We start from the raw sequence: 23258 nt of genomic DNA, 5'->3' as shown, positions 1-23258 counted from the left end.
CAATTGTGGGCCCTATGTGGGAGTTCCAGTGCTTTTAGCATTTACTGACTCTATCTCTGGATATACCAATTGTTACCCCTGATGAAGTCAAACTGACGAAACGCGTTGGGTTTATTAGTCATTAGTCAGTATTCCAGTAAGGAAAATTACTCCCTTCGCCAAGCGCACACCTTGCTAAGGTGAGGGAGTGTTTACATCTACCTACTGGATTCTGCTGTCAGAGTTATCAAAATCCATGTATAACCTGTTGTAAAAAAATTCTCATGTCAAAGACTTTTATGAATTATTTTTGTATTAAATATTTTATTCTAATTGGCCTTGGGCCATTTGTTTGGGTGACTTTCTGGTGAGGGGTTATCCACTGCAGGAACCCAAGAAATCCAATTATCCATAGTATAAGATACACCTACTTGGAAGGACTTCCGCTATATCTATACATCAAACAGAGCGCGCTCAGGATTTGTGTTTTATATATATATATATATATATATATATATATACATACATACATATGTATGTATGTAGACTTATATTTTTAAACATTTTTAAAATATAGTAATGGTATGTGTGTGTGTATGTGTGTGTGTGTGTGTGTGTGTGTGTGTGTGTGTGTGTGTGTGTATATAACTGTCTAGAGATATATATATAAACATTGTCAAGTTTAGTTCATTTTGCTTTTATCCTACAAACCTACAATGCTATTAATTTAGATGCAGGATTATTTTAGAAAAAATGTGGATAATAAGTGTGTGTGTGTGTGTGTGTGTGTGTGTGTGCGCGAATATCCGCTGATGCAAACTAAATAAATACCAACTGTCCTGCACAATAATGTACACATATCAATAAAGTTTAATAAAGATGACACCATAAGAATACAACCAATGAAATGCAACCACACACTATAAATATCTGCCCATGTATGGAAAATGCCATTGGCACCATGCACGCAGCTGCTTTCACACATAGGGAGCTGCGCATGCTGAGTGCGGTGATGGACCACCCCGTAGGCCGCGCAGGGCCCTTTATCCCCAATCGGGATAAGCGCGAGGCCTACACAGAGGTCCGCCGCATACTGAGAACGCGGACCCGGACAAGGCGCAGCATAATCCAGTTGGAGCGGCAGTGGAGTGACCTCCGCCGTCGCCAGCCGGATCTGTTGGCGGAGCTGCACCAACAAATCCGCAGACGCCGCCGACGCAGTAAGTTAAACGCATTACAATGTGTAAACGTGTATTAAGCTGAGATTAGTCGCAGAAACATTAAATGTAAAGACTGCACATTTTCTCTAAGAAGTGCTACAGTGAGATTATTAGCAGACTGTGTAATTAAACTATTGTAGCACCAACATAACACACTTAACCAGTTTCCAGATTGTGTGTGGTTAGGGCTTGCAGTACTGACTGGGTAGCCAATATTGTTGTACTGAGTCGCTACACAGGCTGTAGGCTGAACACATAAATAACTTGGTCTGTGTATTAAAAATGGAACAGAACAATGTAATTTTGAAATGCTGATGGGAATTTATTAGAAAATAATCCTAATTTTAACATATGTCATTCTAGGGCAAGCACAATGGCAAGCTGCGGCAGGAAGGTCAAACATCCCCACCAGCCCAATATCCTTCCCCCCTCAAGTCCCTGAATCCCCACAAAATATATCCCCTTCCTCATCCACAACCCCCCCCCCCCCCTCTACAAACCCCTCTCCCTCTCTGCACCCCTCCCCCTCTCTGACACAAACCCCCTCTTCACCCCCTCCCCTTCTGTGGCACAAACCCCCTCTCCACCCCCTCCCCCTCTCTGACACAAAGCCCCTCTTTGACCCCCTCCCCCTCTGTGGCCCAACCCACCTCTCCACCCCCCTCCCCCTCTCTGACACAAACCACCTCTCTGACCCCCTCCCCCTCTGTGGCCCAACCCACCTCTCTGCCCCCCTCCTCCTCTGTGGCCAACCCACCTCTCTTCCCCCCTCACCCTCTGTGGCCCAACTTACCTCTCCACCCCCCCACCCTCTGTGGCCCAACCCACCTCTCCACCCCCTCCCCCTCTCAATCAGACCCACCCTCTGGAAGTAGCTCCCCCTTCCAGCCTCCTTTTCCATCCAGCCTCCTTCACCCATCCAGCCTCCTTCCCCCATCCACAGAATGGGCAGCAGAGGCCCCGTAGGAAGTACAGGGAGTATCACATGTGGCTGAGGAGAGTAAGTTTAAACACATTTACATATAATTTGTTACCTACTTTAAATTCATAATCAAGCATTGTTGTACTGGTCCCAATCTTGGCCCAAGGTCAAATGTTTGTCATCTTCATCATGGTATGGATGTTGCATTTACATTTGTGTGAGGATCATTAAATGTACAGTGTCTATGTCTGCAATGTTTAGGTTGCCCACTCTACGTTGAGACTCATTAGGTCAACAGGGTTGCTTGGACAACAGGGTTTATATGTGCTAGCTTATCAGCAAACAGACCTGAGTGGAGATTGGTATGTTTTTGGACTTTTAAACTTGTGCCTGGGTATTCCAATATTTGCACAGTCAACTCGCATGCTTCACTTTGTTTGGCAGGCTTAGGACACAGTGAGTTGATACACTTCCGCTTACATCGTAACCATTTACCATTGCAATTGGAGTACATGTGCCGCATGAAGGGGAAAAAAAAAATTCACGTATCCATACATAACATGTTGATCTTGGGATATTTGGAATTAGCACATGTCCACCTACAGAGGCTGACTGCCCAACAATAGTGTGTTGCAAAAGCAAACATAAAATATACAGTGTCACATGTAAGGGGTGTGGATCGACAATGTTTAGGCCCAGCAAAATGCAACAGGAAAGAACACAGTCTGGAACTGGATCCTTAGGCTGCACATGCTTGACATTTCATCCACTGGTGCTTTCCGCTGTATCCCTGTGTGACAGTTCAAGTCTGGGGACATGTGTTGTTAAAGTGACATGGTAAAAATGTTGATTGTCCAAAAAAACCACAAAACAAAGCTATTTGACCTTATGTAGTTTGGCAGGATTTCAGGGAGTGTGGGCATGCTAGGATATGTTGTCCTTCTGAAGATGTTGATATGCAGTGTGATGATGCAGGGCCAACCCAAAAAAACTTTTAAAGAAAGAATACTCTGCGCTTGAAAACACTGTATCAAACAAAAATGTGCAGTCTGTCATAGGGAGAGATTGACTCAGTGAGTCTTGGGTATAAATAAATCAATTTATATAATATCTCTTAAGAACAACATATATGACACACATTCAACATGCAATTAATAGCAATTAGCTCGTTCTCACACACAAGCTGTAATTGATAAAGTATTAGATAATATGCAGCATGCAATAAAAACGAATTAATATAAGCTGTTTCAGTAAGCTCTTTCAGATGGTGATAATAAAAGTCTGAACACTGGCGTCCCAGTGTGTTAGTGTATATATATCCCGCAATGAATAATCACAGGCCCTCATTCCGAGTTGATCGGTCGCAAGGCGATTTTAGCAGAGTTGCTCACGCTAAGCCTACGCCTACTGGGAGTGTATCTTAGCTTCTTAAAATTGCGACCGATGTATTCGCATTATTGCGATTACAAACTACTTAGCAGTTTCAGAGTAGCTTCAGACTTACTCGGCATCTGCGATCAGTTCAGTGCTTGTCGTTCCTGTTTTGACGTCACAAACACACCCAGCGTTCGCCCAGACACTCCCCCGTTTCCCCGGCCACTCCTGCGTTTTTTCCGGAAACGGTAGCGTTTTTTCCCGCACGCCCATAAAACGGCCTGTTTCCGCCCAGTAACACCCATTTCCTGTCAATCACATTACGATCGCCGGAGCGATGAAAAAGCCGTGAGTAAAAATACTATCTCCATTGTAAAATTACTTGGCGCAGTCGCAGTGCGAATATTGCGCATGCGTACTAAGCGGAATTTCACTGCGATGCGATGAAAAATACCGAGCGAACGACTCGGAATGAGGGCCACAGTCTTATTTTTCGCAACAGAAGAAAGGTGCAACCTGTAATAGTTACCCACGTGCTGGTTCCTGTAATAAAGTGCAGTCAGGGTCCTTTAAGATGATAAAATACACGTGGTGCAGAAATATATCATTACATCACTGTTTGAGTGGCATCAGATGTCTGCCGCTTTCTTGGAAACTGATACACGTCTCTGCAGATTCAATGAGCGCTGGTCTCTGGCGGTGAGTGTAGCCGCTGCAAAATTTTCTCCTGATTACAGGTGTTAGACCTCACAGCGGAAGTCAGACGGAACTCACCCGGCTAGTGGTAGAGAGATCGTGCGGCAATGAACTGCGGCTGTGATGGGCCGTGCGCTGTGTTGGTTTTAGCGGGTAACACCAAATGAAGAGCTGAATAACAGAGAGTGGGAGTCAACGCGTTTCGTCTCCTAGCAACCGGAGACTTCCTCAAGACGGATACTTCCCCTCTCCGTGATCCAGAATTTATACCTGTCTAATGACTTTGAAACAAATCAGCTGTGTCTACTTATTAATTAATGATATTATAACCATATATACAAAGTTGGCATAATAAAAAGTGTTACAGACAAAACACTACTTCAAGACAATACTGTTAATACTCAAAAAGTGTACACTGAGTCAATCCTATATAAGATATAATAAAACATAAGCGGATTGATTTAATTAGGACCAATTTAGAAATAAAGGAATAATTACAACATAATATATGAGAACCCTTCTAAGTGTTTTTATTTTATTGCTAGATGCTATAAAACTATTTATTTATGATCCAGAACTTATAATTTAACGTCTTGTACTTGTTTTCATTTTATTCAATTGTTAATAAAACTTCCTGTTATGTTTTTTATTTTTAACAGTTTTTTTGTTATTAAATAAAAGAACAGCTACAATTATATTTTACCCTATAAACATAAAATGAATCAGTATAATAGAAATACATATCTGTGAATCTACAAAAATATAAATATATGGTTACTAAAACTAAGAGAAAGAAAAATTATTGATAGAAATGATAATAATATAATCACTAATATAAAAATTAATTAATATAAATATACAATATAATAATCGATTTAATGTGTACTGAAAATAGCGACATTTAATTGCAAAAATATACAGATGATGGTAAAAATGACATTACTAACAGACATCTAAATATCCAACACATATGCTTGAAACGTAAACAATCTAGCTTCAGTGATCTAGAGATTCTATATATTACACTTTACCTGTGCTATGACCATACTTCAGGTTGATATAAAGATGTAACAATTATTTTACCCCACTAGTATTTATACTGAGCATTTGTTTATACTATGTAAGTATGTATATTGGTAATTTGATTGTTATTTTTATAGATATACACACACACACACACACACACACACACACACACACACACATACACATAAGCTCTCTATACTAATAAAAGTACCAACACACTATACTATATATGTTTAGGCTAAACAAGAGTAATCTAAGGCTTCATTAAGGCCATTAGGGTGAAGAGTATCCAACTTAAAAATCCATGAGGATTCCCCTATACAGAGTTTCTGGAACCTGTCTCCTCCCCTTTTTGTGCTTGAGAATTGCTCTAAACCTAAAATGGAAAGGGATGATAGATCACCATTGTGTACCCTAGAGAAATGGTGGGACACACTATGAGTTTGAAGTTTTTTAATAATGTTAAGTCTATGTTCTCTAAATCTGGATTTTATCGATCTGGTGGTTCTCCCCACATATTGGAGAGAACAAGAATATTGTAATAAATAAACACAATATTCTGAGTCACAATTAATAAATTGTTTGATCTGAAATGTAATACCATTAGATTTAGAAGTAACACATGATATTTTATTTTTAATATATTTACATGTTAGACAAACTTGTTTATTGCATCGAAAACTACCTGATGGTTTCTTTGGTAGCCAAGTGGGATTTACGTCCGTATCCATTGGTTTGAGATAACTGGGAGGCAACATCTCTTTTAAATTGGTATTTCTTCTAAAAATAATCTTAGGTTTATCTGATAGACTATTATTCAGAATGGGATCTTGTTTGATTATCTCGTAGTTAGTTTGAACAATCTTTTTTATCACACTAGATTTGTTATTAAATTTAGAAATACATTTAATATAGTCTACTGTAGGTGAATTGCTCATTTCAACTTTGGATTTTTGAGTTCTAAGATTGAGGTTCTGAATTTAATTTGACATGTCCAGATTAATTTCTAAAAGTGAATTAGCGAACAACTGAGACTCTTCTAAAAGATGGGGTGGATAACCCCTTTCACCAAACTGTTCCAGAAGGACCTTAACTTGAGAGAGAAATGCTGAATCCTCAGAACAATTATGTCTGATTCTAATAATTTGGTTCTTTGGAATGTTCTTTATCCATGGTTTATAATGTCCACTTGAATAATGAAGATAATTACCAGCACCTACTGGTTTAATGTGTTTGGTTGATATAATCCTATTATTACAAATTGAGAACGTGATGTCCAGAAAATGAGTAGTGAAAAAAATCAAAATTATAAGTGAACTTTAAATTATAAGTGTTATCCTTCAAAAAATTAACAAAATTAAGTGCTTGTTGGTGTCCTCCATTCGAAATGATAAATAAATCGTCAATGTAACGGCCATAGAGGACCAGGTTCTCTCTATACGGGCCGCTCCAGATGTACTCCTCCTCGAAGCGGCCCATATAGAGGTTGGCAAAACTCGGTGCAAACCTGGTCCCCATGGCCATCCCAAGGCGCTGTAAATAATAACGTGCATCAAACAAAAAATAATTGTGAGTTAAAATAAAAAGAATGGCTTCCGATACAAAATCACGTCGTCCTGGTCCAATAATAGGGTCTCTGTCTAAATAATATTTGACAGAGTCAATCCCTTTTTGATGTGGTAAGTTGGTGTAAAGAGATTGGACATCTAGGGTTAAAAAAACCCAGTCGCTAGTCCATTTTCCAACTGTTCGTTGTAATATATGATGGGTATCTTTAATATAGGATTTCAACGTGGCGACGTGACCTTGTAAATGGAAGTCAACAAAATGTGATAAACTAGATGTAAGTGAATCCACTCCTGAAATAATAGGTCTCCCAGGTGGATGTGACAAATCTTTGTGTATTTTAGGCAAATTATAAAAAATTGGAGTGATGGGGTGTGAGGGTAACAAAAAATAATAATTATCTTCTGAAATCACGTCATATGATTTTACTTTTTGTAATAGGTTTTTTAGTTCTAACATATAGGGGGTACTAGGATTAGTCCGTAAAGCTGTATAATATTCTGTATTATTAAGTTGTCTATATGCTTCTGCAACATAGTCAGATCTAGATTGTAGGACTATTCCCCCCCCCCCCCCTCCTTTGTCCGCTGGCTTTAAAACCAGTGAAGAATCTTCTTTAAGGATTTTGATTGCATTTCTCTCTGCTTTAGTTAAGTTTTGCATATGATAGACTGATGATCTTCTTTTACTCCTTTCAGTTTTTTTGCATAATGTTTTAAAATCTTTTAGAGTCTTATTATAAAAGACAGTAATAGCTGCACTTTTTTGTTCCAAAGGAAAGAAATTAGATTTCCTTTTGAATTTCGAACACATGGATTTAGAATTATTATTAGTAATGTCAAATAATGTAATTTCCATATCATTACTCTTCTTCTAACGCAAGAAGACTTGCGTTATCTGTATCATCCAAGATGATGGGGGAAATTGCATTATTTGGATGGTGTTTATTAAATTTTTTAGTAGCAAAATATCGCTTCCTACAGAGATCTCTGGTAAATTTGTTCAAATCAACAAATAACTCAAAGATATTCCTTACTTGGAACGAAATTCAAACCTTTTTGTAATAGTCGTGTTTGGTCTTCAGTAAGATTTTGGGAGGAGAGGTTGTAAATCCCTTTACTTTCTATCTGTACCTCGCTTTTCTTGGGCCTCTTTCTTCCACCTCTGCATCCTCGTTTTCTCTGTGTCTTTTTGGGGTATGGTTGGATAGAGTTCTGTAAGGATTGAGATGATGGAATGTATTCTGCCTGGGAAAATCCCCTGAATGATCAGTACAATTTTCCTCGGCCCGATGTCTATTTTGATGGTCTGCACGGTCTCTAGTACTGGGTCTATAAATATTCTGTTGTTTCTGTGGTTTATTCTGTCTAGGTGTAAATATACCCACCTCTGACTTTGAATAGGTTTTATTTTGAGGAGATCTAGAAATGGGTTCACTAGAATAATTGCTAGTATATCTGATATTATCTGGTCTAATTTTTTGTTTATTATAAGTTCTTACTTTATTGGTTTTGTAGTCTTCTTGATCCCTAGACCATTTATTTTTCTTATTATATATCAGATCTTTCTCAAACCTTTCCACTCTACTATTGATTTGCTCATCTTTTTCTTTAAATGAGGGCTGTTCTTTAAATATCAAAAGATCATCTTTAGCTTTTTCAATTTTATTAACCGTGTAGTCAACTTTTTCATTTCTTTATCTAACAAGAAGCTTCATAAGCGAAAGAGAACACGTATCTAAAGTTTCATCCCACTCTTTTTGGAGGTTGGGGGTTGTCATTAATAGACAGATGTTTAAAAACCCTCAAACCTCTAGGAATGACCTTAGCATCAATATATTTCTGTAATGAAATACTGTCCCACCAATTACGCATTTCATCTTTCAATAGATCTTCTAATTGGTAGAAGAGTTTATTCATATCCGGGTCGGTTTGGACAGTTTCCTTATCTCCCTCATAGGTAAAGGTGGACAAATATTGGTCACGTCTACTTTTTCTATCGTAATAGCTCCTAAACTCGGCCATGTCAGACTGCACAGAGTAAATCAATTACTATATATAGGAAAAAGTACTAGATGTTAATAACCTATTATTTACGAAAAGCAGCCGGAATCAAGCAAAATATACAAACGTTTTTTGAAGTACAAATCGGGACAAAAAGTCACCAATTGTAAGGTACCGGTGCTAAAATAGTGGATATCTTAATACATAAAGTGTTATTCAGCAGCTGAGTAAAAGCAACTTGCCAAGTTGCAACAAATGGAAACTTTTAAAGAAAGAATACTCTGCGCTTGAAAACACTGTATCAAATAAAAATGTGCAGTCTGTCATAGGGAGAGATTGACTCAGTGAGACTTGGGTATAAATAAATCAATTTATATAATATCTCTTAAGAACAACATATATGACACACATTCAACATGCAATTAATAGCAATTAGCTCGTTCTCACACACAAGCTGTAATTGATAAAGTACCCCAAAAAATACAAGTCTGGGTCACTCCAGATGTGAATAATTACCAGCATGGTGTGGAACACTTTGAACATGTTTGATAATTTAAAAATACATTGCTGAGCATGCTTGTGTGTTTGTCTGCTACTGTTTTTTCATTACAAGAACCATGATGTAGTGACCTTGGCATTAAAGTGTGCTTTGTGGCTTGCTTGTGTAATAGGTAATGTGAGTAAGTTAGTAATTTTTTTTGTGCTCTTCATTTCAGATGGTGCAGTTGGAGATCCCACAAGCCTGCCGGGCATCCTGGCCAGCTTAAAGATGAACTTGCAGGCCATGCTGGTCGATGTTGAGCGGCTTCAACAATTTTTTTATTTTTTTATTTTTTTTCTGTTGGTTATAAAAAAAATTGTTTTTTTTATGTTGAACAATGAAAATTTTTATTACAGTTAAGCGGTTGTTGAGTTTATTAATGCAATAAAGGAACAGCATATTGCCTAGCAGAAATTGGTTACCTTAAAAAATTCACACATCAAACTTAAAATTAGTAATTTCATTATTTTCAAAAAAATATGTCAGTTAGGAGCTTATTGTTTAGTAAAACATGTAAACACATTAATTCACACACTACACCTCCACACAAAAAGCTGCAAATTAACATTAGGCCAGGCACAGTTTACACATCTATTTCACTTATTTATAAAAAAACATGGTAATGGTCAATTATGCCTACAAAGTGTTCTGCAGGTATTCTTTGAAGACTTAATTGGTCATGACCAGAATCATTCATTACACTAATTGGAATCGTAATTGAGGAAGGCTTGTTGAGTTTGAATTGAAAGGTGTAATTTAACTTGAAAAAAAAAACACATTGCTGTGCACTTTTTAGCAAAAGCATGTGCAATTTTAAGAAGAATGTGTAAATCTACGAGAAGTTTGGATTTTTACGATGAGTTTTGTGGTAATGCGATGGGAACGCATTAGTGCGATGTCATATGGCATATGCCTACTTTGTGTAATACTGCGTACGAAATAGCATAAATACGTTGGGGGCGTATATTCACTATTGTGCAACGTGTTTTCAATTTTGCGAATACCTTGCGCGAATGAAAAAAATAGCGATCAACTCGGAATTACCACCATGGTGCGGAGGAGGTGCCAGGACAGTATGCGGTGCAGGAAGGCCAAATGAAGCCTTCTACTGCACCGTCACAAGTTACAGAATGCCGTTGTTTGATGCTCAGGCTGGGTGATGGGGGTGGGTGTTGCAGGAGGGGGAGAGCACGGGAGCCTCCAACGTCTGCTGGCAGTGGCAGGTTGCTGTAGTGTAGCAGGATACAAAATTCCTGTCAGCAGGTGACTGATACTGCGGGCCTATTTTGATTGGGGGCCTGGAGCTGCAGCTCCACCCGCCCCATTGTTAATCCGGCCCTGACTGTTGTATTTTATTGCATAGTCTGTGTCATTGTCTTGTACTGTATTGTTTTTATGAAGGTACAGGGAGTTAGAGTTTTTTTTTTTTTTTTCTCTTAAACAAAGTGGGTGGGGCCGTGATTGAGGATCTCACTCAGTGCATGTCGTGCAAGATGTACGCACACCTTGAGCAACCGGCCCAGTGTAAATACATCTGTGTGAGGTGTACGCGAACGGTTGCCCTGGAAGCCCAGGTAACTGATCTAGAGCAAAACGTTACGTGACTGAGGGAGATTCACAATCTTGAGCAGAGCTTAGATAGAACGGTAGAGAAGTTGCAGGGGGGTCACCGGTAGACGAGGACGAGGATAATCAGGTAGCTAGCTGGGTCACGATTAAATGGAGGAAGAAGAGGGGGAGACAGGACATCTCCGATCTACCAAACCCCAATAAAAAAATTTAAGCCTCGAAAAAGCTGTATGCGAAATGCGCGCATCGGCACCCACTTCTGCTCCGATGCTCTTACATTGATAAATTTCATGTCATGTGTACCCGCGGTTGTCAGGTTACTGCACGGTGATCACGGGAATACCCCGTGGATCGGACAAATGCTGATCAATTAGAAACCGTTGCAGCTCTGACATCCATGTTAATTGTTATTTTAACCAGTAACATCTTCACTAGCAGCAGCATGTAAATTATATATTCTAACTGTTGGCAATCAGTACTACACGGCTAGCACGGGAATACCCGCTGATCGGACCAATGCTGATCAACTACATGCTGATGCAGTACTAACACCCAGTTTATTTGCAAACCATAGCACTCTTTTTAGCAGTAGCTTGTATCTTGAATGTATCAGAGATTGAGAATCACAGCACGGCCAGGACGGGAATCCCAGTCAATAGGACAAACGTTGGTGTAATCGTTGTAGCATAGTTCTACTTACAACAAAAAAGTTGTGCTTAACTCATTCTATCCCTCAATAAAGTTGCCCTGTATTGTGTCAGAACAGATGACTGTTACATGGTCAATATAGGAATATCTGATAATTGGATCAATTAATTCATTACAGCCATTGCGGCATAGGTACTGTCCTATTGCCAACAAACAGCGCTACCACTCATAGCATCTTATACTTTGGATGCTCTAGAGGTCAATTTATTAATTCAGGACATATAAACCAGTAACACCTTCACTAGCAGCAGCATGTAAATTATATATTCTAATTGTTGGCAATCAGTACTGCACGGCTAGTACAGGAACACCCGCCGATCGTACAAATGCTGATCAACTATATGCTGATGCAGTACTAACACCCAGGTTATTTGTAAACCTTAGCACTCTTTTCAACAGTAGCTTGTATCTCGAATGTATTAGACATTGAGAATCACAGCACGGCCAGGACGGGAATCCCCGTTAATAGGACAAACGTTGGTGTAATCGTTGTAGCATAGTTCTACTCACAACAAAAAAGTCGTGCTTAACTCATTCTATCTCATAATAAAATTGGCTTGTACAGGTTGAGTATCCCATATCCAAATATTCCGAAATACGGAATATTCCGAAATACAGACTTTTTTGAGTGAGAGTGAGATAGTGAAACCTTTGTTTTCTGATGGCTCAATGTACATAAACTTTGTTTAATACACAAAGTTATTAAAAATATTGTATTAAATGACCTTCAGGCTGTGTGTATAAGGTGTATGTGAAACATAAATGAATTGTGTGACTGTAGACACACTTTGTTTAATGCACAAAATTATAAAAAATATTGGCTAAAATTACCTTCAGGCTGCGTGTATAAGGTGTATATGAAACATAAATGCATTCTGTGCTTAGACTTAGGTCCCATCACCATGATATCTCATTATGGTATGCAATTATTCCAAAATACGGAAAAATCCGATATCCAAAATACCTCTGGTCCCAAGCATTTTGGATAAGGGATACTCAACCTGTATTGTGTCAGAACAGATGACTGTTACAGGGTCAATACAGGAATATTGGATCAGTTCATTAATTACAGCTGTTGCAGTTTAGGTACTGTCCTATTGCCAATAAACAGCGCTACCACTCATAGCATCTTATACTTTGGATGCTCTAGAGGTCAATGCATTAAATCAGGACATATGAGGCAATACTTACCAACTATATAAGGGTGAAGTGGGACATTGCTGCAGCGCTGCCGCCTCCATGTCATCAAAGCACAGTCTCAATCGTACACCATATTAAAATGCATGAGGGACAACTCAGTTGAACTGTTATCAGTATGGCAACACACGACAATTAATATAGATTATTTTACAATACTGTAGTGTTGTCATCCTCCCGTCACGGGACTTAGGATACGGATACCTCGTTTCCTAAAGGCAGTCCCCACACAACAGATAGTGACTTCTTTTGACTGTGCCAGGCAAATATGGGGTATGAGCAGCAAATATAGTCAGCACATCTGTCTTCCAAGCTCAATTTCACAATTGTAGCTCACCCATTTACGGAGTAATTGACATCTAGACACACTGCACAATTGCAACTTTATTCAATCTATGACCCAATAGCTGGATATTTCATTTCTGTGTGATTGGTGAAGGGTGCATAGACTGGTAGTACATGATATTTATTAACCAACAAAAGAATATCAGATAGCCACAGTTGTTCGAATCAGAAGAGACACATCAGCGTTCATTTGTTTATTAAAACATTTTTTGTGGTACACACATAAATATATTAATATATATAATAGCCAATGCAATCATCGGAGCGGATGAATTTTTAATCTTCATCACTTTCCTATCTTAGAGCACATTCTTGAATCTCTATTCTTTTTACCTCTATATTTCGCATGTTGACCGAAAATCGGTTATTTATTAATAAATAAAAGTTATATTTTATTACATTTCTCTGTGCACCTTACTAGTACAACCCCATTCTCTCTTTTGTACTGTATGCTAGTTTGGTTGTCCTAGGTAGCACCCCCAGGAGATACGTATGAGGAACCTCATGACATACATTGGGGTATTTAAGTGAGGTTTTCTCCCTCACTGCAGTCAATTTACTGGATATTTGAGAGTGCAGATCTTTTCTTCAGTTCTTGTTGCGGACTTTAATTACACAGACATAAACTGGAACACCAAAATAGTAAATACAACTAGGAGTAATAGGTTCTTAAACTTGCTAAAAGATCACTACTTGTCCCAGGTAATGGGGGAACCAACTAGGCATAGGGCTATACTGGGCCTAGTACTAACTAATAATGAGGAAATAGTATCAAGTACTAAAGTAGGGGAGACCCTAGGAAATAGAGATCACAATATGATCACATTCGATATCAGCTTCCAAAAACAACAATATAAGGGTCTAACTAAAACTTTGAACTTTAAGAAAGCTAATTTCATATTGCTGAAACAAGCAATGAGGGACATCAATTGGGAAATTGTATTGCATGTTAAGAATACTGCTGAAATGTGGAATGTTTTTACAACTACGCTCAATAAGTACACTCATTTGTTTATTCCCAAAGTCAACAAACGCAGGAGTAGGAAATTAAAACCGATGTGGCTTAATAAGAGGGTCAAGGAACGAATGGATAAAAAAAGGCGTGCTTTCAAAGCATTTAAGTCTGACGGAACGGTGGAATCATTCCAGTTCTACAAGGAATGTAACAAAAAATGCAAAAAAGAAATCAGAGCAGCAAAAATAGAAAATGAAAAACAAATCGCAAAGGAGAGTATAATAAACCAATACATAAATGGAAAAAGGTTAAAAAGTTAGAATATTGGGCCTTTAAAGGGCGAGTTGGATGTCTTGATTAATGATGATAGGGATAAAGCGGATTTATTTAATACATTTTTTTCATCAGTATTCACGAATGAGGACAGGCTGACGAGAGTAGAGCATAACATTAGCTATGATAACGACCCGATGCTGGGTACTTGGTTAAACGAGGAAGTAGTCTGGGAGAGACTAAGTAAAATTAAGATAAATAAATCTCCTGGGCCAGATGGACTCCACCCCAGGGTTCTTCTGGAACTCAATGTAGAGATATCGAGACCTCTATATTTGATTTTCAGAGAGTCAATTAGATCAGGAATGATACCAAAGGACTGGTGTATAGCAGAGGTTGTCCCAATAGTTAAAAAGGGTAGTAAAACTCACCCTGGTAAGTATAGACCGGTAAGTTTGACATCTATAGTGGGGAAATTACTAGAAGGTATATTAAGGGACAGCATACTTGAGTACTTGGATACCTCCAAGGTCATTACTAGGAAGCAGGGTTTTGTGAAGGACAGATTCTGTCAAACTAACTTAATAAGCTTCTACTAGAAAGTGAGCGATAATATTGATCAGGGTCATGCAGTGAATGTGATCTTTTTGGACTTCACTAAGGCCTTTGACAAAGTTCCACATAAGAGACTAATTCTCAAATTAAGGGCGCTTGGGGTAGGGGACACTATTTGTACTTGGTTGAATAATTGGATGTTCAATAGGGAACAGCGAATGGGGATTAATGGGATGTACTCTGAATGGGCTTCAGTGCCCAGTGGAATGCCACAGGGTTCTGTACTCAGATCATTGTTGTTTAACATATTCATTAATGACCTAGGAGTGGGCCTAGAAAGCACAGTATCAATTTTCACAGATGATACTAAGCTATGTAGAGTAATTAATTCAGATAAGGATGTTGAGTCTCTGCAGAATGACTTATCTAGACTTGAGGTCTGGGCGGATAAATGGAGAATGAGGTTCAATACAGACAAATGTAAAGTTATGCACTTTGGGACTAAGAACAATCGGGCAGCATATAACTAAATGGGGAAAATGTAGGGATAACAGTAGTTGAAAAGGATTTGGGTGTGCTCATCGACAATGTTTTGTTCATGTTTGTAAATCCAGTCATAAGGACACAGAGACATGTGAGTTCACTGCTGTGCTGTTTTATTCCATCACCAACTCCAGACACACTGCACTCAAGACCACCCACTTCCCAGCATCCCCCTGGTCCTAGGGACCATCACTGAAGATTCAGGCTTACACATATTAGTAAGGGAGTGTCTACAAATATTAAGCACTAGGTGCTTCATCGCGCCCTACGGGTGCTCTTCATACTTTCGCAAGGGGCTACGCCCCCTTAACCCTTGCATACCTTTCTAGGTTCAATATTTGTATTATATGGAGTATTACCTGCATTCCTTTGTTAGTGGTTAAATATTGCACAATGAAAGGGCGTGCGATGGTGAAGGAGGCGCAGCCCCTTGCGACGGCGTGAACAGCACCTACAGGGCACGATGTACAGAATGTAGCGGGTGCAGGGGGGACTGTGGATGGGGGAGGGTGTCTGTAGATGCTGCGGGTGGAGGGGGGGCGGATGCGGAGGGGCCGGATGGGGATGGGTCAGGAGGTGCTGCGGGTGGGGGACGGGTAGAGGAGTGGGGGCTGCAGATGGGGGAGGGGTCCGGTGGCACTGCAGGTGGGGGAGGGGCAGGGGTGCCACGGGTGGGGGAGGGGCAGGTGCGGGGATGTTGCGGATGTGTGAAGGATTCCAGAGGTGCTGTGGGATGGGAAAGGGCGGGGGTGCCGGGGGTGGGGTAGAGGGTCCGGAGGCGCAGCGGGTGAGGGAGGGGCAGGTGCGGGTGGTGCGGCGGATGGGTAAGGGAGTCCAGAGGTGTAGCAGGTGGCGGAGGGGCGGGTTCGGGGGTGCCGTGGGTGGGTGAGGGTGGGAATTGCAAATGGAGGAGGGTGTCTGCAGATGCTGCGGGTGGAGGGGGGCAGGTGTGGGGGAGACATATATAGGTGGTGGATGGTGGAGGGGGTCTGGAGGTTCTGTGGGTGGTGGAGGGGTGGGGGAGTGGGAGCCGCGGGTGGTGGAGGGGTTCTGGAGGCACAGCATGTGGGGGAGGGGTGGAGTGCCGCATGTGGTGGAGGGGAAAGTGCAGAGGTGTTATACATTGGGGAGGGGTCTGGAGGCGCTGCGGGTACTGTACCTGGCAAAAAGGTAATTGGAAGGTATGCAGTAACAGGGCCAGGACAGGGGTGACAGGGTCAGAACAGGGGTGACGGGGCAAGGACAGGGGTGACAGGGTCAGAACAAGGATGACGGGGCCAGGACAGGGGTGACGGGGTCAGAACAGGGGCAACGGGGCCAGGACAGGGGCGACGGGGACAGGACAGGGGTGATGGGGACAGGATAGGGGTGACAGGGCGAGGGTAGGTGCGGCAGGACCAGGACAGGGATGACTGGGCCAGGATAGGGTTGACAGGGCAAGCACAGGGGTGACAGGGCCAGGATAGGGGTGACAGGGCCAGAGTAAGGGTGAAAGTGCCAGGATAAGGGGATAAGGGTGACAGGGCAAGGCCAGGGGTGACAGGGCAAGGCCAAGGGTGACAGGGCAAGGCCAGGGGTGACAGGGACATGACAGAACACAGGGCACGGTAGAGTTTGGTATTAGGGACAAAACTGTGGTGACAGACAGATGTGTCTTACTGGAGTCACTGCTGCTGGCTGCTGCTGTTCCACTCCAACCTGTTGGGATCTGCTGCTGGTGGAGACTTGGCATGGCTGACTCTCTCAGGCTGGAGTCCTGCTTCCTCTGCCCGTCCGCATCCCTCCCCCCACTCCTCAGTCACACAGCGCGGAACTCGCGCGGCTGCCAGGCACTGTGGTAAGGGGAGACTGGGAGTGACTGGTTAGCCCCCAGGAGACGCTGCGGCTGGAGGGAGGAGGGGGTCATAGCATGCACGCAGCGCGGACCTCGCGGCTGCCGGGCATTGTGGTAAGGGGAGCCTGGGAGTGACTGGTTAGCCCCCAGGAGACGCTGCGGCTAGAGGGAGGAGGGGATCGGAGCCTGCAAGCAGCGTGAACTTCTGCAGCACTGCCTGCCGGCTAAAGTGTGTCAAGGAGCTGGGTGCCCCTCACTGCGTGCGGCAGCGCTACAGCTAGCGGTGGGGTTGCCGGTACTGGAGATAACAGAGGCAGCACGGAACCTGCACAGCGGCAGGTGCCCCACAAAACTGCAGCTAAGAAGCGTGGAGTGTGCCAGAAAGAGAGCCCCTGCTGAGTATGCTGATGTGGGGGGTCAAGCACACAGTGAGCCGGTGCCCATCTGTCTGTACAGCATACCCCCTCACACACCCCCATACCCCCTGTACTCGCTGTTCTGCATAGCAGAGCAGCGGTGAATACACGCTGTGCGCATGCGCACAGCGTCTATTTAGTGGAGGGAGAGGGGGCATCAGGGGTACGGATTAAGGGGGGGTCCGGCAGCAGAGCTGGATTAAGGGGGGCCCAGGGGGTATGTACCGCGGGCCCCACAGTTTTAGGGCCCCCCCTGCTGGAGTAGCTCTGTCCCAGCTCTGAAGCTCCCCCGTCCTGCCAGCAACAGCAGCAGCATTGTGCTACAGTCAGCACACGCTGCTGCGTGTTGGCAGGTCTGTGGTGTTGCAGGGAGGCAGCAGCCTCCCTGCTTTCTTCTGCCTGTGCGGGTGTGTAGGGGGGAGCGACCACTCCCTCTGGATTTACCTCTAGCTGAGGGGCCAAAATCCCATTTAAAAAAATAACAATTGTCGGAATTTGCATAAGGAGGCGTGGCCACGCATCCCGCGATTAGGCCACGCCTCTGAACCCACAGCAGGCACAGCAATGAGATAGGGCCCCCCTGTCTCAAGTGCCCTGGGCCCCACGGACTCATAATCCACCCCTGGGGGCATGCCAGCAGCTCACAGAGCGCTGGGTATGCTCCCTCACTGACGAAAATGGGGGCGTAGCTCACGACCGTGGGTCCTCACACGAAGCCACGCCCCCTTTCGTTGACCACACCCATTTTTGCTGTGCATGTGACCCTCCTTCTGCCTGAAGAAAGCTGGGAGGTATGCACCCCTGCCTGTGCCATGCCCATACCATCTGCTTCTGCTCCTAGTATCCTATAGATTTGCCCAGATCTGTGACTCATTTGACTAACTCTGCCCAGTGTTGTGACTCCTCCCAGCATTAGCAAATGAGGCACAAAGTCACAGATCTGGGCTAATATATAGGAGATTCTAATACACTAACATCACATCCTCTTTTCTTTAAAGATAAGCCCTGTATGCTTCAATGCAACAATTAACAACATCATATTAAGAACATCATCTAACACGTTTCAATGAGTCTCTCAGGTCTGCGTATTTCCCTTTTGGGTCTTTCATACACAGTCTGTGCTTCATCGACCATGTTGAACCTTTCAAGAATCGTGGTTTGTTCACCATTATCAGGATCATCATACATGTCAGATGAAGGGTATTCTTCAGTCATGTTATCTTCACTATGGTTAGGTTGAGATCTTAAATCCACCCGATTTCTTCTTACTTCCGTTCCACGCTCTGTACGTATAGTATAAGATCTTGGTGCTACTTGTGCTTGCACAATACCTTTCTGCACCCAAATACATTTCTCGTGATCTCTGAGACGGACTTGGTCACCCGATTTTAGATCAGATAAGCTTTTTGTTCACCTGTCATGGAACAGTTTCTGTTTTGCCTGTTGACGTTCCTTACGTCTGATCAACGCTGAGTTATGTGTATTAAGCAGTTCATCATGTATCGGGAGATTTGCTCTAATCCTCCTTCCCATCAGCATTTGTGCAGGAGAAAGTCCATTCTGTAAAGGTGTACTTCTTTACCTTCTTGAGCTTTTTCATGATACTCTTTACAGTTTTTACTGAACTTTCCACCAACCCATTTGAGCGTGGATAGTGGGGACTTGACGTAGTATGGACAAAATCCCACTCATCAGCAAATTGTCTAATTCAGCACTGGAAAACTGAGGACCATTGTCAGTAAACACTTCCATAGGAACACCATGCCTTGCAAAGATTGACTTCATGCAATTGATTACGGCTTTACTAGTAGTTGTATGTAGTGTGTTCACCTCAGGGTAGTTAGAGTAATAATCAGTCACAACAATGTATGTTTTTCCATTACAATCAAACAAATCTGTGCCTAATTTCTGGTACGGTCTCTCTGGCACTGCATGAGGACTCAGTGACTCGACTTGTTGTTTCGGTCTATACAATGCACAAATATTGGAAAGCTGCTCAATCAGATGTAATATCAGTCAGGTGCTAAAAGGGAGGGGTAATTCTGTGTAAGAAAAAACAATTTGTGTTCCCTAATGCACACTGAGTGAGTAATAGTACTACATAATAATCAGATAATACGGAGATCTTAGTTGCGTATATCTGCAGATATAGGGTTAAGCCCCCAGGCCGATCGACAAGGCTTCTCTGTCACTGGGGGTCCCTAATACTAGGTATGGGTCCAGGGTGCAGGACCCCATCATGCCGGCACAGGTCGGCTACCCCAGGTCAGCACACAGGTGAAAATTAATAAGTTTCGGTCTATATGTAAGACATAATTCACATGTAGCTGTAGTCTGTGTTATGTCTTTGTTCATTCTTGGCCAATACATAACTTCACGCGCTCTCCGCTTACATTTTTCTTCTTCTAAGTGGCCTTCATGTATCTTGCACAGCATAGTTTTTCTTAGTCGTGCAGGTATGACCAAGCCCGATCAGGTGAAACGTACGTCGAGCACGTCCTCAGTGACGTCATCGCGGCAACGCCCAGTCCGGAAGCGGGCGGCCGCGCTCATCACTACAGCGGGATATCGTGAGAGGATACCAGGACAGCACTGGCCGCATACCTTGCGGCTGCGGTAACGGACACTAGACCACCAGGGTTCAATTGTATTTGTATTTATATCCCTCTCACAGTAATTTGTGTACTTCTGCAGTAAGAAACCCCACCTGCAGGGTTAACATGTACAGTATCATCCCATAGTACCACAAAGTACTTATACTGTACCATTTTCCCGCTCATGCCCAAATGATTGTGTACTAGGTTAAAGTATTTTACCGTAATGATTGTGTACTAGGTTAAAGTATTTTACCGTGATATCGATACTCAATCAATTAGCATACCTCATTAGTGTGATGTGTTTGTGGTAAAATCTGATTCCAATGTTTATCTGACACCAATACTAGATTAACCAGCACATCAGTGTGTTGCATTTATGATAATAAGTTTTTGACTTCAATATCATTGCTTTATGTTCATTCATTTTTTATGTATGTATATACAATTTTTTGTCTCTCCTAAGAGGATGTTATTAGATCATGTACATCATATGTGAGCCAGCCTTGAGCTCAAAACCAGCACACAATTATTTATCTATTCTTTGTTTCCTTTTAAGGAACTAGAAATGGAGCACTGTTTTGGTATTTAATCCTTTGTGAGCCAGTCTTGAGCTCTAAATTCAACAGTCAATTGGTTCAGCTCTACATGTACAGTATACAAGTTTTTCATTATTCTCCTGTAAACACTTACTTGCAATACTCCACATTTATTGTTAGTACATCTTAGTGTTTTACAGTAATAAAATGTCTATCATAGACTGTTCTTCATTCATGCGCATACACCAACATCCATAAAAGAAATAACTGACACTGACACCAGAATAATGTTTGCCAATAGAATTGTCAGCTTTTATTAAACAAATGGTATGGTGGCAAGGAGGGACGGCCTATTTAAATAAAGTCCCTATTTATTCTAACCTTTTAAACCTTTTAACTGTGGCTGACCAAAACACAAGAGGAGGCAAGGGCCCAACTTCAGCCCGGCCTCCATCGCATAACAAGGGGGCTTTAAGGGCCCAATTTCAGCCCAGCCCCCATCACATCACAAGGGGAGGCTTTAAAGGGCCCAATTTCAGCCCAGCCCCCATCACATCACAAGGGGAGGCTTTAAAGGGCCCAATTTCAGCCCAGCCCCCCACACATCACAAGGGGCAATAATGGGCCATCTGCCACCCCTTGTGTTACTTGCTCTTTATCGGGAATACCGTGGCCAACTCTCCACTCAAGGTATTCCCCAACTCCCAACCAAAAGGTGCTCAGGTGAGTACCAACTCCACCGGAGACCGAAGCCCACCAGGTCCGATGGAACTCCGGCCCCGTATTGTATCAAACTCCACCACCTTCACATCTCCTGAGCACCTATAAAACTCTTAAAATTACAGCCACAATTTCAGGCCGTCCCAACCCGCCACAGTTTCAACGAAACCCCCGCCACCATACCTCTACCTTAAAACTCTTCTTACTACTCCTAAACTCCTCCTACCTATCAACAAAACTCCTGACTAAAAACAGCGAACAAAAGACCCTCCATAAAAATTTCCATACCCCTCAAATTCAGATGGACACCATTGGCCATGTAAAGATAAGGGGCAGAAACTAAAATTGAGGGATGTGGGACCACAAACCCCCAGTTTTCACTAACAGCCCTGCCCACCACAGAATTGATCCGGCGCCGGACCAACTCTATGGCAGCCGGCCTGTCCGCATCTCTCCAAACCAAATGAGGGATAATTTCCGACCATCCCACACTCAGAAAACACAACCTGTTCTGCAAACTAACTAAGTCCCTAACTATAGTTTTGCAAAGATCCAGACCAGACCTTCTGGTCAAATCATTTCCAGCAGTATGGAACACCACCCTCAGCGGGTATCCCGACCTTTCCGACTGTTGCCAAAATAGGGGCATGACTTGCTCCCAGCGAAGTCCCCTCACACCGATCCATCTGACAAGTTTAGCTTCAGGGGACTGAAAGCACTCCACACCAGATCTTACACCATAGTAAACGTATGAGTGCCCAATAATCCATATCGGACATTCGTCCAAGCGCAAATCTGAAAATGCAAAAACCATTCACAGAACCTATCATACAAAAAACCCCTAACACAAAATTCTTGAAACAACATTACCCCAAAGCATTGTCAAAGTCAGAAAAATATCTCTATGCACACTGCCATATTTTCACCTCACACAGGTCTGCGCTGCGCATGCGTGCGCTCTCCCGTGCGTGCGCATACTCGCTGTTGCGGGCACCCGCGGGCGCGCGGTATGTGCATTTACGGTAGAGTTCATGTGTTCGTAGTGTGCGACTCAATCGTTACATATTTTCACTATATAATGTATTTTGTAGACCATGGTCCCTTTGATAGATTCTGAAAGTTTGGTTAATGTAGAATGTTCATGAACAGAGAAATCCCCCTTTGTTTGATACGAAGGGTCAGACAGGAGTAATACAGTGGTGTTTAGTATCCATCGGAAGAGTATTTAATTAGCAATATTCCGGTGTTGGTTTGAAGCGGATTAATCGCTCGTGCGAATAGTTATGGACATAAGAAGTTTATGAACATTTACTGTATTTGCACTTACTTATCCATGCGGCGGGAAACCCAGTTTCCCTCCCACCTGAGCTGTTGGAAATAGTCACAGCCCACCTGTATGAATCAACCTATGACCTTTTGTTATAATGCGAGGAGGAATTCCTGTGTCCAATGAACAATGAGATTGTAGGGACCATTGAATTGTATTGTGTGTGGGGCATAAATAGACAAGCCGATCACATCCAGCTCTCACTCTTCAACGGTTATCATTGCTGAAAATCGGGAGCTGGATGTCCAGAGGCGCATGCGATCGTTTCCTTTGTGCGTAAGTTTTCTCCGCAATCATATTGTCTTTCTTGTTGTTATGGGCCATATCTCTCTCTCTCTCTCTTCTCTTTCTCTCGT

This window comes from Pseudophryne corroboree, chromosome 5 (assembly GCF_028390025.1).
Source record: "Pseudophryne corroboree isolate aPseCor3 chromosome 5, aPseCor3.hap2, whole genome shotgun sequence".
NCBI lineage: Eukaryota > Metazoa > Chordata > Amphibia > Anura > Myobatrachidae > Pseudophryne > Pseudophryne corroboree.
This window is presented reverse-complemented; position numbering follows the sequence as displayed.